The 10,062-nt window shown below is 42.7% G+C and overlaps 1 pseudogene; it reads right to left on the bottom strand.

Annotated features, from left to right (window-relative positions):
* Positions 1-6,883: 6,883 nt before the first annotated feature.
* Positions 6,884-9,361, bottom strand: LOC125363346 (annotated as a pseudogene).
* Positions 9,362-10,062: the final 701 nt, after the last annotated feature.

Genomic DNA, 10,062 nt, shown 5'->3' with positions numbered 1-10,062 from the left:
GAGTGAAAGGATGGAGCAAGATAAATTATGGAAACAATTCCATTTACAGTAGCCAAAAAAAGAATAAAGTACCTAGGGATCAACTTAACCAAGGACGTGACAGACCTATTTAATGAAAACTACAAAAATCTAATAAGGGAAATCAAAGAAGACACAAGGAGATGGAAAGACCTCCCATGCTCATGGGTAGGCAGAATCAATATAGTGAAAATGGCCATATTGCCCAAATTGTTATACAAATTCAATGCAATACCTATCAAAATCCCAGCCACATTCTTCACTGAAATAGAGAAACCAATCCATAAATTCATATGGAACAGCAAAAAACCTAGAATAGCCAAAGCAATTCTAGGCAAAAAAAGCAGTGCAGGAGGTATCACAATACCTGACTTCAAGCTCTACTACAAGGCCATCATAACAAAAACTGCATGGTATTGGTATAAAAACAGATCAGAAGACCAATGGATTAGAACTGAAGACCCAGAAATAAAACCGCACTCTTACAGCCAACTGATATTCGACAAAGGAGCTAAAGACATACAATGGAATAAACATAGCCTCTTCAACTACTGGTGCTGGGAGAACTGGGCAGCCATATGCAGAAAACTCAAAGTAGACCCAAGCCTATCACCATGCACCAAGATCAACTCAAAATGGATCAAGGACCTCAACATCAGACCTGAATCCTTGAAACTACTGAAGGACAGAGTAGGAAAGACACTAGAACTTATAGGCACAGGAAGGAACTTCCTGAATAGAGTCCCAGGGGCACAACAAATAGGGGAAAGACTCGACAAATGGGACTACTACAAATTAAAAAGTTTCTGCACAGCTAAGGACATAGCCACCAAAATAGAAAGACAGCCAACGATATGGGAAAGGATATTTACCAGCACAGCAACAGACAAAGGCCTGATATCTGTCATCAACAGAGAACTCAAAAAAGTAAGCCCCTCCAAGCCCAATAAACCTATTAGGAAATGGGCAAAAGAGCTAAAGAGAGACTTCACAAGAGAAGATATAAAAATGGCAAAGAAACATATGAGGAAATGCTCAACATCCCTGCTAGTAAAGGAAATGCAAATAAAAACAACCCTGAGATACCACCTCACCCCAGTTAGAATGGCCTATACTCTGAACTCAGGAAACAACAAATGCTGGAGGGGCTGTGGGGAAAGAGGAACCCTTCTCCATTGTTGGTGGGAGTGCAAATTAGTACAACCACTTTGGAGAACAGTATGGAGGTTTCTCAAAAAGCTCAATATAGACCTACCCTATGACCCAGCCATACCACTCCTAGGCATCTATCATAAACAGCAAAATCCAAGATATCAAAAAGGCATTTGTACTTCCATGTTTATCGCGGCACAATTCACAATAGCTAAAATATGGAAACAACCCAGATGCCCCTCCACAGACGAATGGATCCAAAAAATATGGTACTTATACACAATGGAATACTACATAGCGATTAGGAATGATGAAATACTGTTATTCGCAGGGAAATGGTCAGAACTCGAACAAATAATGTTGAGTGAGACAAGCCTAGAACACAGAAAACAAAGGGGCATGATCTCCCTGATATATGACTGTTAACAAAGGGAGATGGAGAGACAGTAGAGACCAAGTCTGTGAATACTGTATATGTTCTTGATACATTGTATATTGCATATATGTCAACCTGACCTAGACAAGGGATAGAAAAACAGGTCGTAAGATATCATAAGAAATGTACACACTGCCCTACTATGTAACTGCACCCTCTTTGCACAACACCTTGTAAAAAAATTTATGTCCAATTAATAAAAAAAAAAAAAAGAAATCAGGAGCTTTTCTGGGTTTAGTTTTTTTTTCTCTTCACTCTGGGATGTACTTTAATATAAGATGATGTATCTTTTTAGCTGCATCCAGTTACATAATCCTGCTAGAGATCAAGTGATTTGGGATGAGAAAAGGAATTTGGAGGCAGAATATGACATTGTGAACATTTGGACTTTTCCAAAAGGTCTTGAATTTAATGTGAATTTAGGAAAGTTTTCTCCATATGCCCTACCTGGTCATCTGCTGTCTTTAAATGTTGATATGTCACAGTGGGCCATAGAGACCACAGAGGTGGGTTAGATTTAATTATAATGCTTTAATGACACAAAAGGAAGAGAAAAAATTCACCCATAAATGTATATCTGATTGGATGTCAGGAATTTAGTCCTGAAATACTACCTACTCAGGTGGCTGAGATCTGAAGATCATGGTTTGAAATCAGTCTAAGCAGGAACACCTATATGACTCTTATACTCATTTAACCGCCAAAAAAGCAAGTTTGGGCATTGGTAGTGCATGCCTTTAATACTGTGCAATTAGGAGACTGAAATCCTGAGATCTAAGATTATGGGACAGTTTAAAGCCTGACCTGGCCAAAACAATCTCTGAGAGTCTTATCTCAAGTGATCACCCAAAAGCTTGAGTTAAGATGTGGATCAAGTGGTACAATGTTAACCTTGAGCAAAAACAGTCTAAGCACCAGGAGTAGCAACAAAAGATAAATTCAGATTTGCTAATGTGGATTTAGAATAATGTCATAAAATTTAAGCTGCATATTTCTTAGCAGGTTCCTAACACCTGACAAAGTTTACACGTGGAATCAATTTATTTGTCTGAAAGGTTTATTTTACTCCCTTCTGTAAAGGATTCATTCAATGGTTAATTGGCTTGCTACTTAGTTATCTTTGGTGAGAGGAATCACTGAAAGAGTCTTGGGACAAGATTTTCAACTGATGGACACTGACATGTAAGAAGGTATGGTGGATAAAGGGTTCACATTACTTTATAAAAGGGAAGTCTGTGCATTATTTACAGCATACTTTTAAAGCTAAAAGGAGAATTATTTCTCCTTGCTATTCACAATCTCACAGATTAACAGGAGACAACATGAATTCAAAGGAATCTCCATAGGGCTGGCAAATAGCATTTACTTTCTGCCATTAAGGTATAAATTCTTAAAGGTCTCAAGGCTTTTGTGATCACTTGATATGGAATGGATAACAGTATTCAATTTATGGACTGGATTTATGTGCTTAAAACTTTCCACTTAATAATCCAATTGTTTAAAAGAATGGACTTTTTAATAAGTTAGGTAAAACTTTGAACAGTTACTGATACCTATCAGAGTTCCATCAGCCTTCTCAGTCTGTCTGCTGTGAAAGTTGTGGTCCTGGATTCAGAAAATCGCATCAGGAGGGAAAGAGTGTCTGTTGCTTTGATTGCATTCCCTGCTCAGAAGATGGCATTGCTAATGAGACAGGTAAGTTTATGGCTGAGGGAGAAATTCATACTCACTCCTGGAATACCCCAATCTAAGGCAATGCACAAAGTCTTGTATTCAGATTGTAGAATCAAGTGCCTTCCCTCACATAGCAATTAGATTGTAACAAGGGTGATAAAGCTTCTTGAAACAAATAAAGAAAACATGGGCTCTGAATAGAAAATAGGATTAATTTTGTTCTACTCAAAGTCAACTCAAAAAGACAAAGAAGGACACTACATATTAATACAAGGAAAAATCCAGAATCAAGAAACCACGGTGATAAATGTATACTCACCGAACAAAAGAGGCCCTACTTATGTCAAGCAAATTCTCACAGAATTACAGAGCAAGATAGACACAAACACAATCATAGTGGGTGACTTTAATACTCCTCTCTCTCCAAGAGACAGATCCAACACCCAGAGGATTAGTAAGGGAGCTAAGGACCTAAATAACACCATTTCCCAAATGGATCTAAGAGACCTATATAGAACCTTCCACCCTACAGAGACCCAATACACCTTCTTTTCAGCAACCCATGGATCATATTCCAAAATAGACCACGTCATAGCCCACACAAAGAACCTCAGCAAATACAAAAGTATTGACGTCATCCCATGTATTATATCTGATCACAGTGGATTAAAGGTAACCCTCAACAACAAAGGATACCACAGAGGGTATACACACTCTTGGAGGCTAAACCCCACGCTGCTATCCAACACTTGGGCCACAGACCAAATTAAAGATGAAATCAACGAATTCATAAGCCACAATGACAATGAAAACACATCACAAAGAAACCTATGGGACACAGCTAAGGCAGTCCTGAAGGGCAAGATCATTGCACTCAGCACCCACATTAAAAGAATTGAAGCAGAGCAGGTGAATACCCTCACGATGAAACTAAAACAACTGGAGAAACAAGAAATGACAGAATCTAAAACGACTAGGAGGGGAGAGATCACAAAGATTAAAGAAGAGATAAATCTGATTGAAAATAGAAAGACCATTCAACAAATAAACAAGACTAAAAGCTGGTTCTTTGAGAAAATAAACAAAATTGACAGACCCCTTGCAAGACTTACAAAAAAAAGAAGAGAAGAGACTCATATACGTAAAATCAGGGACTCCACTAGAAAAATTACAAGTACACACGATATTCAAACAATCATAAGGAGCTATTTCCAAAACCTCTACTCAGCAAAAAACAATAATTTTACAGAAATGGATCAATTCTTAGAGAAGTACAAACTGCCCAAACTGAACCAAGAAGAAATAAATCAACTAAATAAACCAATAACTTACAGTGAGATACAGGAGGTAATCAAGAACCTCCCTACTAAGAAAAGCCCAGGCCCAGATGGATTCACCAACGAATTCTACAAAACCTTTAGTGAGGAGCTAATACCAATACTCCTCAAACTCTTCCGCGAAATAAAAACAGAGGGAGAAATCCCAAACTCATTCTACGAAGCTAATATCATACTCATTCCCAAACCAGGCAAAGACCCAACACAAAAAGAGAACTACAGACCAATATCACTAATGAACACAGACGCAAAGCTCCTCAATAAAATATTAGCTAACAGGATCCAGAAACTGATCAAGAAAATCATACATCATGACCAAGTAGGCTTCATCCCTCAGTCACAAGGATGGTTCAACATCCGTAAATCAATCAACGTAATTCACCACATAAACAGATCTAAAATTAAGAATTACATTGTTATCTCAGTCAATGCCCAAAAAGTCTTTGACAAAATACAACATCCATACCTATTAAAAGCTTTGGAGAGAACAGGAATAGATGGAACATTCCTCAAAACAATAAAAGCCATATACAACAGACCAACTGCTAATATCATATTAAATGGAGAGAAACTTAAATCATTCCCCCTAAACTCAGGAACAAGACAAGGATGCCCACTCTCCCCACTTCTGTTCAACATAGTGCTGGAATCCCTAGCCATAGCAATAAGGCAAGAGGAGGACATCAAAGGGATCCACATCGGCAAGGAAGAAATCAAGTTATCCCTATTCACAGACGACATGATCTTATATCTGAAGGACCCAAAAAACTCAGTACCCAAACTCCTACACCTAATAAACCAATTTGGCAAAGTAGCAGGATACAAAATCAATCCACAAAAGTCAGCAGCTTTTCTGTACACCAGCAATAGACAAACAGAAAAGGAAATTATGGAAACAATTCCATTTACAGTAGCCAAAAAAAGAATAAAGTACCTAGGGATCAACTTAACCAAGGACGTGACGGACCTATTCAATGAAAACTACAAAAATCTAATAAGGGAAATCAAAGAAGACACAAGGAGATGGAAAGACCTCCCATGCTCATGGGTAGGCAGAATCAACATAGTGAAAATGGCCATATTGCCCAAATTGTTATACAAATTCAATGCAATACTATCAAAATCCCAGCCACATTCTTCACTGAAATAGAGAAACCAATCCACAAATTCATATGGAACAGCAAAAAACCTAGAATAGCCAAAGCAATTCTAGGCAAAAAAAATAGTGCAGGAGGTATCACAATACCAGACTTCAAGCTCTACTACAAGGCCATCATAACAAAAACTGCATGGTATTGGTATAAAAACAGATCAGAAGACCAATGGATTAGAATTGAAGACCCAGAAATAAAACCTCACTCTTACAGCCAACTGATATTTGACAAAGGAGCTAAAGACATACAATGGAATAAACATAGCCTCTTCAACTACTGGTGCTGGGAGAACTGGGCAGCCATATGCAGAAAACTCAAAGTAGACCCAAGCCTATCACCATGCACCAAGATCAACTCAAAATGGATCAAGGACCTCAATATCAGACCTGAATCCTTGAAACTACTGAAAGACAGAATAGGAAAGACGCTAGAACTTATAGGCACAGGAAGGAACTTCCTGAATAGAGTCCCAGGGGCACAACAAATAGGGGAGAGACTCCACAAATGGGACTACTACAAATTAAAAAGTTTCTGCACAGCTAAGGACATAGCCACCAAAATAGAAAGACAGCCAACGATATGGGAAAGGATATTTACCAGCACAGCAACAGACAAAGGCCTGATATCGGTCATCTATAGAGAACTCAAAAAACTAAGCCCCTCCAAGCCCAATAAACCTATTAGGAAATGGGCAAAAGAGCTAAAGAGAGACTTCACAAGAGAAGATATAAAAATGGCAAAGAAACACATGAGGAAATGCTCAACATCCCTGCTAGTAAAGGAAATGCAAATAAAAACAACCCTGAGATACCACCTCACCCCAGTTAGAATGGCCTATACTCTGAACTCAGGCAACAACAAATGCTGGAGGGGTTGTGGGGAAAGAGGAACCCTTCTCCATTGTTGGTGGGAGTGCAAATTAGTACAACCACTTTGGAGAACAGTATGGAGGTTTCTCAAAAAGCTCAATATAGACCTACCCTATGACCCAGCCATACCACTCCTAGGCTTTGCTGGATGGGCAATAAGCCAGGTGCTTTGAAGCTTCAGGGGGAGGTTTTGTGGCAAAGCCCTGAGAGCTGTGTGCTGGACTCAGGTGACAACTTGTCTACAAAGCCTGATACAGGGAGCAACTCGGGCAAGGAGGTGTCATCTTGAAGTATAATGATTCCTCGGGTCCCAGGATACCTTTCTTCTGTGAGGTCAAGCAGTGAGCTCACCAGTCTACCATTGCCCTGCCCTCTGAGGAATAGGACCAGTGTCTCCATGACCCAGATGAGGCCTTGCAAGCAGGCTTGGCCTGCACATCAGTGAGTCAAGGTCCTCCCACAACTCCCATAGCTCTCACCTCCACATATGGGTAGAAGCTCTCCTGGCCCCTTTTCTTCCAGTAAGCCTCAGTGTCGAAAGACAGTTTGTAGGTGCCTGGCTTCATTTGACCTGGTGTCAGGAGTCCAGGGTATCGGCCATCTGTGTCTGTGTAGCTGGAGAGAAGATGGGCTGCAGAGAAGGGACAAAGAGCCATCCTTCCCCAGTTGTGGATTTGCAACCCCAGATAAATCTCTCATCTTTGTGAGTAATCAGAAACAGTGGACTGTTTCTAGGGACACCACTGAATTGCCTATTTAGGGAACCACCAAGGCAGAGGAGCAATTGGACAACAAAACCTCTCAGACTGTGTACACTAGAAGTAATAATTGTATTTGGCATTTTCTTTATGCATAAGTATGTTCATTAACAAAATGTGAAATACAGCATGTCTTGTTTCATAACCTGTGTTTTACATAGTATATTGTATGTTGCTATCTCGGTCAGTAACTAATTCTACCCACAATACATGGAGGATTAACATGGAATGGGCTGATCTCTCGCTCTGCTTTAAAAAAAATTGCATGTATGTGAGGGTACTGGTGCTTGACCTCACTGTGAGTACTGTCTCTTAGTTTTTGTGTCCATGGCTAGTGCTCTACCACTTGAGCCACAGCTCTACTTCATCTTTTAGGTGGTTAATTGGAGGTAAGAGTCTCATAAACTTTCCTGTTTGGGCTGATCTGAAATTGTGAGTCTGAGACCTCAGCCTCTTTAGTAGCTAGGATTTCAGGTGTGAGCCATCTGAATCCAGGGTTCTGGAGACCTATGGTCCTCAATGTGTCTCCCACAGTGATTTAGAAAGAACAGAGTATGGGCTTGGAATGTGGCTTAGTGGTAGAGTGCTTGCCTAGCATGCGGGAAGCTCTGGGTTTGATTCCTCAGTACCACATAAACAGAAAAAGCAGTGTTGTGGCTCAAGTGGTAGAGTGCTAGCCTTGAGCAAAAGAAGTTCAGGGAGGGCTGGGAGTATGGCTTAGCGGTAGAGAGCTTGCCTTGCATGCATAAAGCCCTGGGTTTGATTCCTCAGCACCATATAAAGAAAAGGCTAAAAGTGGTGCTGTGGCTGAAGTGGTAGAGTGCTAGCCTTGAGCAAAAAGAAGCCAGGGACAGTGCTCAGGCCCTGTGTCCAAGCCCTAAGACTGGTGGAGGAAATAAAAAAAAAAGACAGAAAGATGTTATCTTGCCACTTCCCCCCCCACCCCGGCTTTTGTGAAGGGATGGATGGGAAGGGGGCAGTAAGACATTTGGACATGATCCATTGAGTAGGAGTCTCTGACTCTAGCCCTGTTCCCTTTCCCATTCCTGGTTAGAATTTTGGAAACCAAGGTTGCCTGCTTCAAGGTGAGTGTTCTGGGACCCCACTCATGGGAACCCCAGGGGCATAGGCCAGCCTCTGTGGGCTTGGGAAACCTGAAACTGGAATGGCAAGTATAGCAGAGCCTGTACTTGGGCTAGTGGCAGGGTTCAGAGCCCATGCTTCAGTGCACATCAAAGCTGATGAGCACAGTGCCTGATGAGTCTGGCTTGAAATTCCAGTAGTCACCTCATCACTACTGCCTCAGTCTTCCCACCTATAAAAAGGAAAATTACCACTGGACTACAAGATGAATGGTGAATAAAGAAAGCAGGCATAAATGTATTCAGTGTGCATCCTGGCACAAACTTATAAGTTAATCATGGCTATGTAATTAGTGTTCAGATGTCACCTCTGCCTGTAACTCAGCAGTTCTCTCCAATAGCTCTCGAAAGAGGTGCAAACACCTTCTCAGTAGGCCCAAGGGTCTGTGAGACTGCTGAACAGAAAAGATGTTTCAGACACTTCATAGCATCCTTCAGAACTATAGCTTTTGTTACTATCTGCCTTATCTCATGAAAAAACAAGTCAGTAGGCCTAGGCCTAGGCCTAGGCTGTGAAGCTAGACCTTGAGCCCAGGCAATGCGCTTCCATGGCTAAGAGGACAGTGGGGTACAGCAGCCAGCTCTGTCCTCCAGCCCTTAGCATCTGTGCTCCTGGCTGTAAGGTAGGGTCCTGCACTGAAGGTCACGTTCTCTGGATACCTCCTATGAAGCCAGGGCATGCCTTTTACCTCTTCCTCAATTCTGTCCACTGCTGGGTGAGGTCTTCCAGCCTGGATAAACGAAGGCAGAGGCCCTGAGCCGGGAGCCCCGAGGCGGTGTCTTAGCACATGTGTGGTCAGTGGGCTGCTCTTGGAGTCCATGCTACTGCCCTGGGCAAAGAACAGACAGTTCCTGTGGGCCTGTGTTCCTAGGCTCAGCCTGAGTCCACAGGCTGTTAGGAGAGCAAACAGTCCCAACTGGCCCGAGGGAACGCTAAGGTCAAAAGTCACTGAAGTTGTCTGGCTGGCAGGAAGAGGTGCCCAGTTCCCAACACTGACCTATGTCCTTCCAGGGTCCCCCGACCCCCACTCTTCCCCTGCCTCTCAGGTCCAGCTGGGTAGTGGTGGTCTCTTACAAGCCAGCCCTCCTCATTCCTTGGTTCGTGGACCCCTAGGAGCTTCACCCCTCCTTTCCCACCCCGCAGTCCCTGAGGATCCAGGCCACCAAGCCCACTCTCCACCCTTGCCTGCCGGGAGCTCAGTTGTCGCTGTAGCATCAGCAGCCACCGGGTGCCCGGAACCCGAGTCTTTCCCGGAGACTCCAGTTTGCACGCTGCCCTCGGGCTGGGAGGTCTCTCAGCCGGGCCACCGTGTCCCCCTCCTGCTGCAGTGCCCAGGCTGTCCCAGTGACCACTCCCTGAGTCTCAGCCCCAGCCGCCCGCCCGCCCCGCCCCTCCCACAGGGCTGGTGTCCACCAGCTTCCCGCCTGGGCTGCCCAGACGTCCTTTTCTGGGAGTTCTTAGTAGGGCTGACAACATTTCTTGTTTTGGCTACCTCTGCAGTCATGTGACCGGGCCTCCGTT

This window comes from Perognathus longimembris, chromosome 14 (genome assembly GCF_023159225.1).
Source record: "Perognathus longimembris pacificus isolate PPM17 chromosome 14, ASM2315922v1, whole genome shotgun sequence".
Taxonomy (NCBI): Eukaryota; Metazoa; Chordata; class Mammalia; order Rodentia; family Heteromyidae; genus Perognathus; species Perognathus longimembris.
This window is presented reverse-complemented; position numbering and strand designations above follow the sequence as displayed.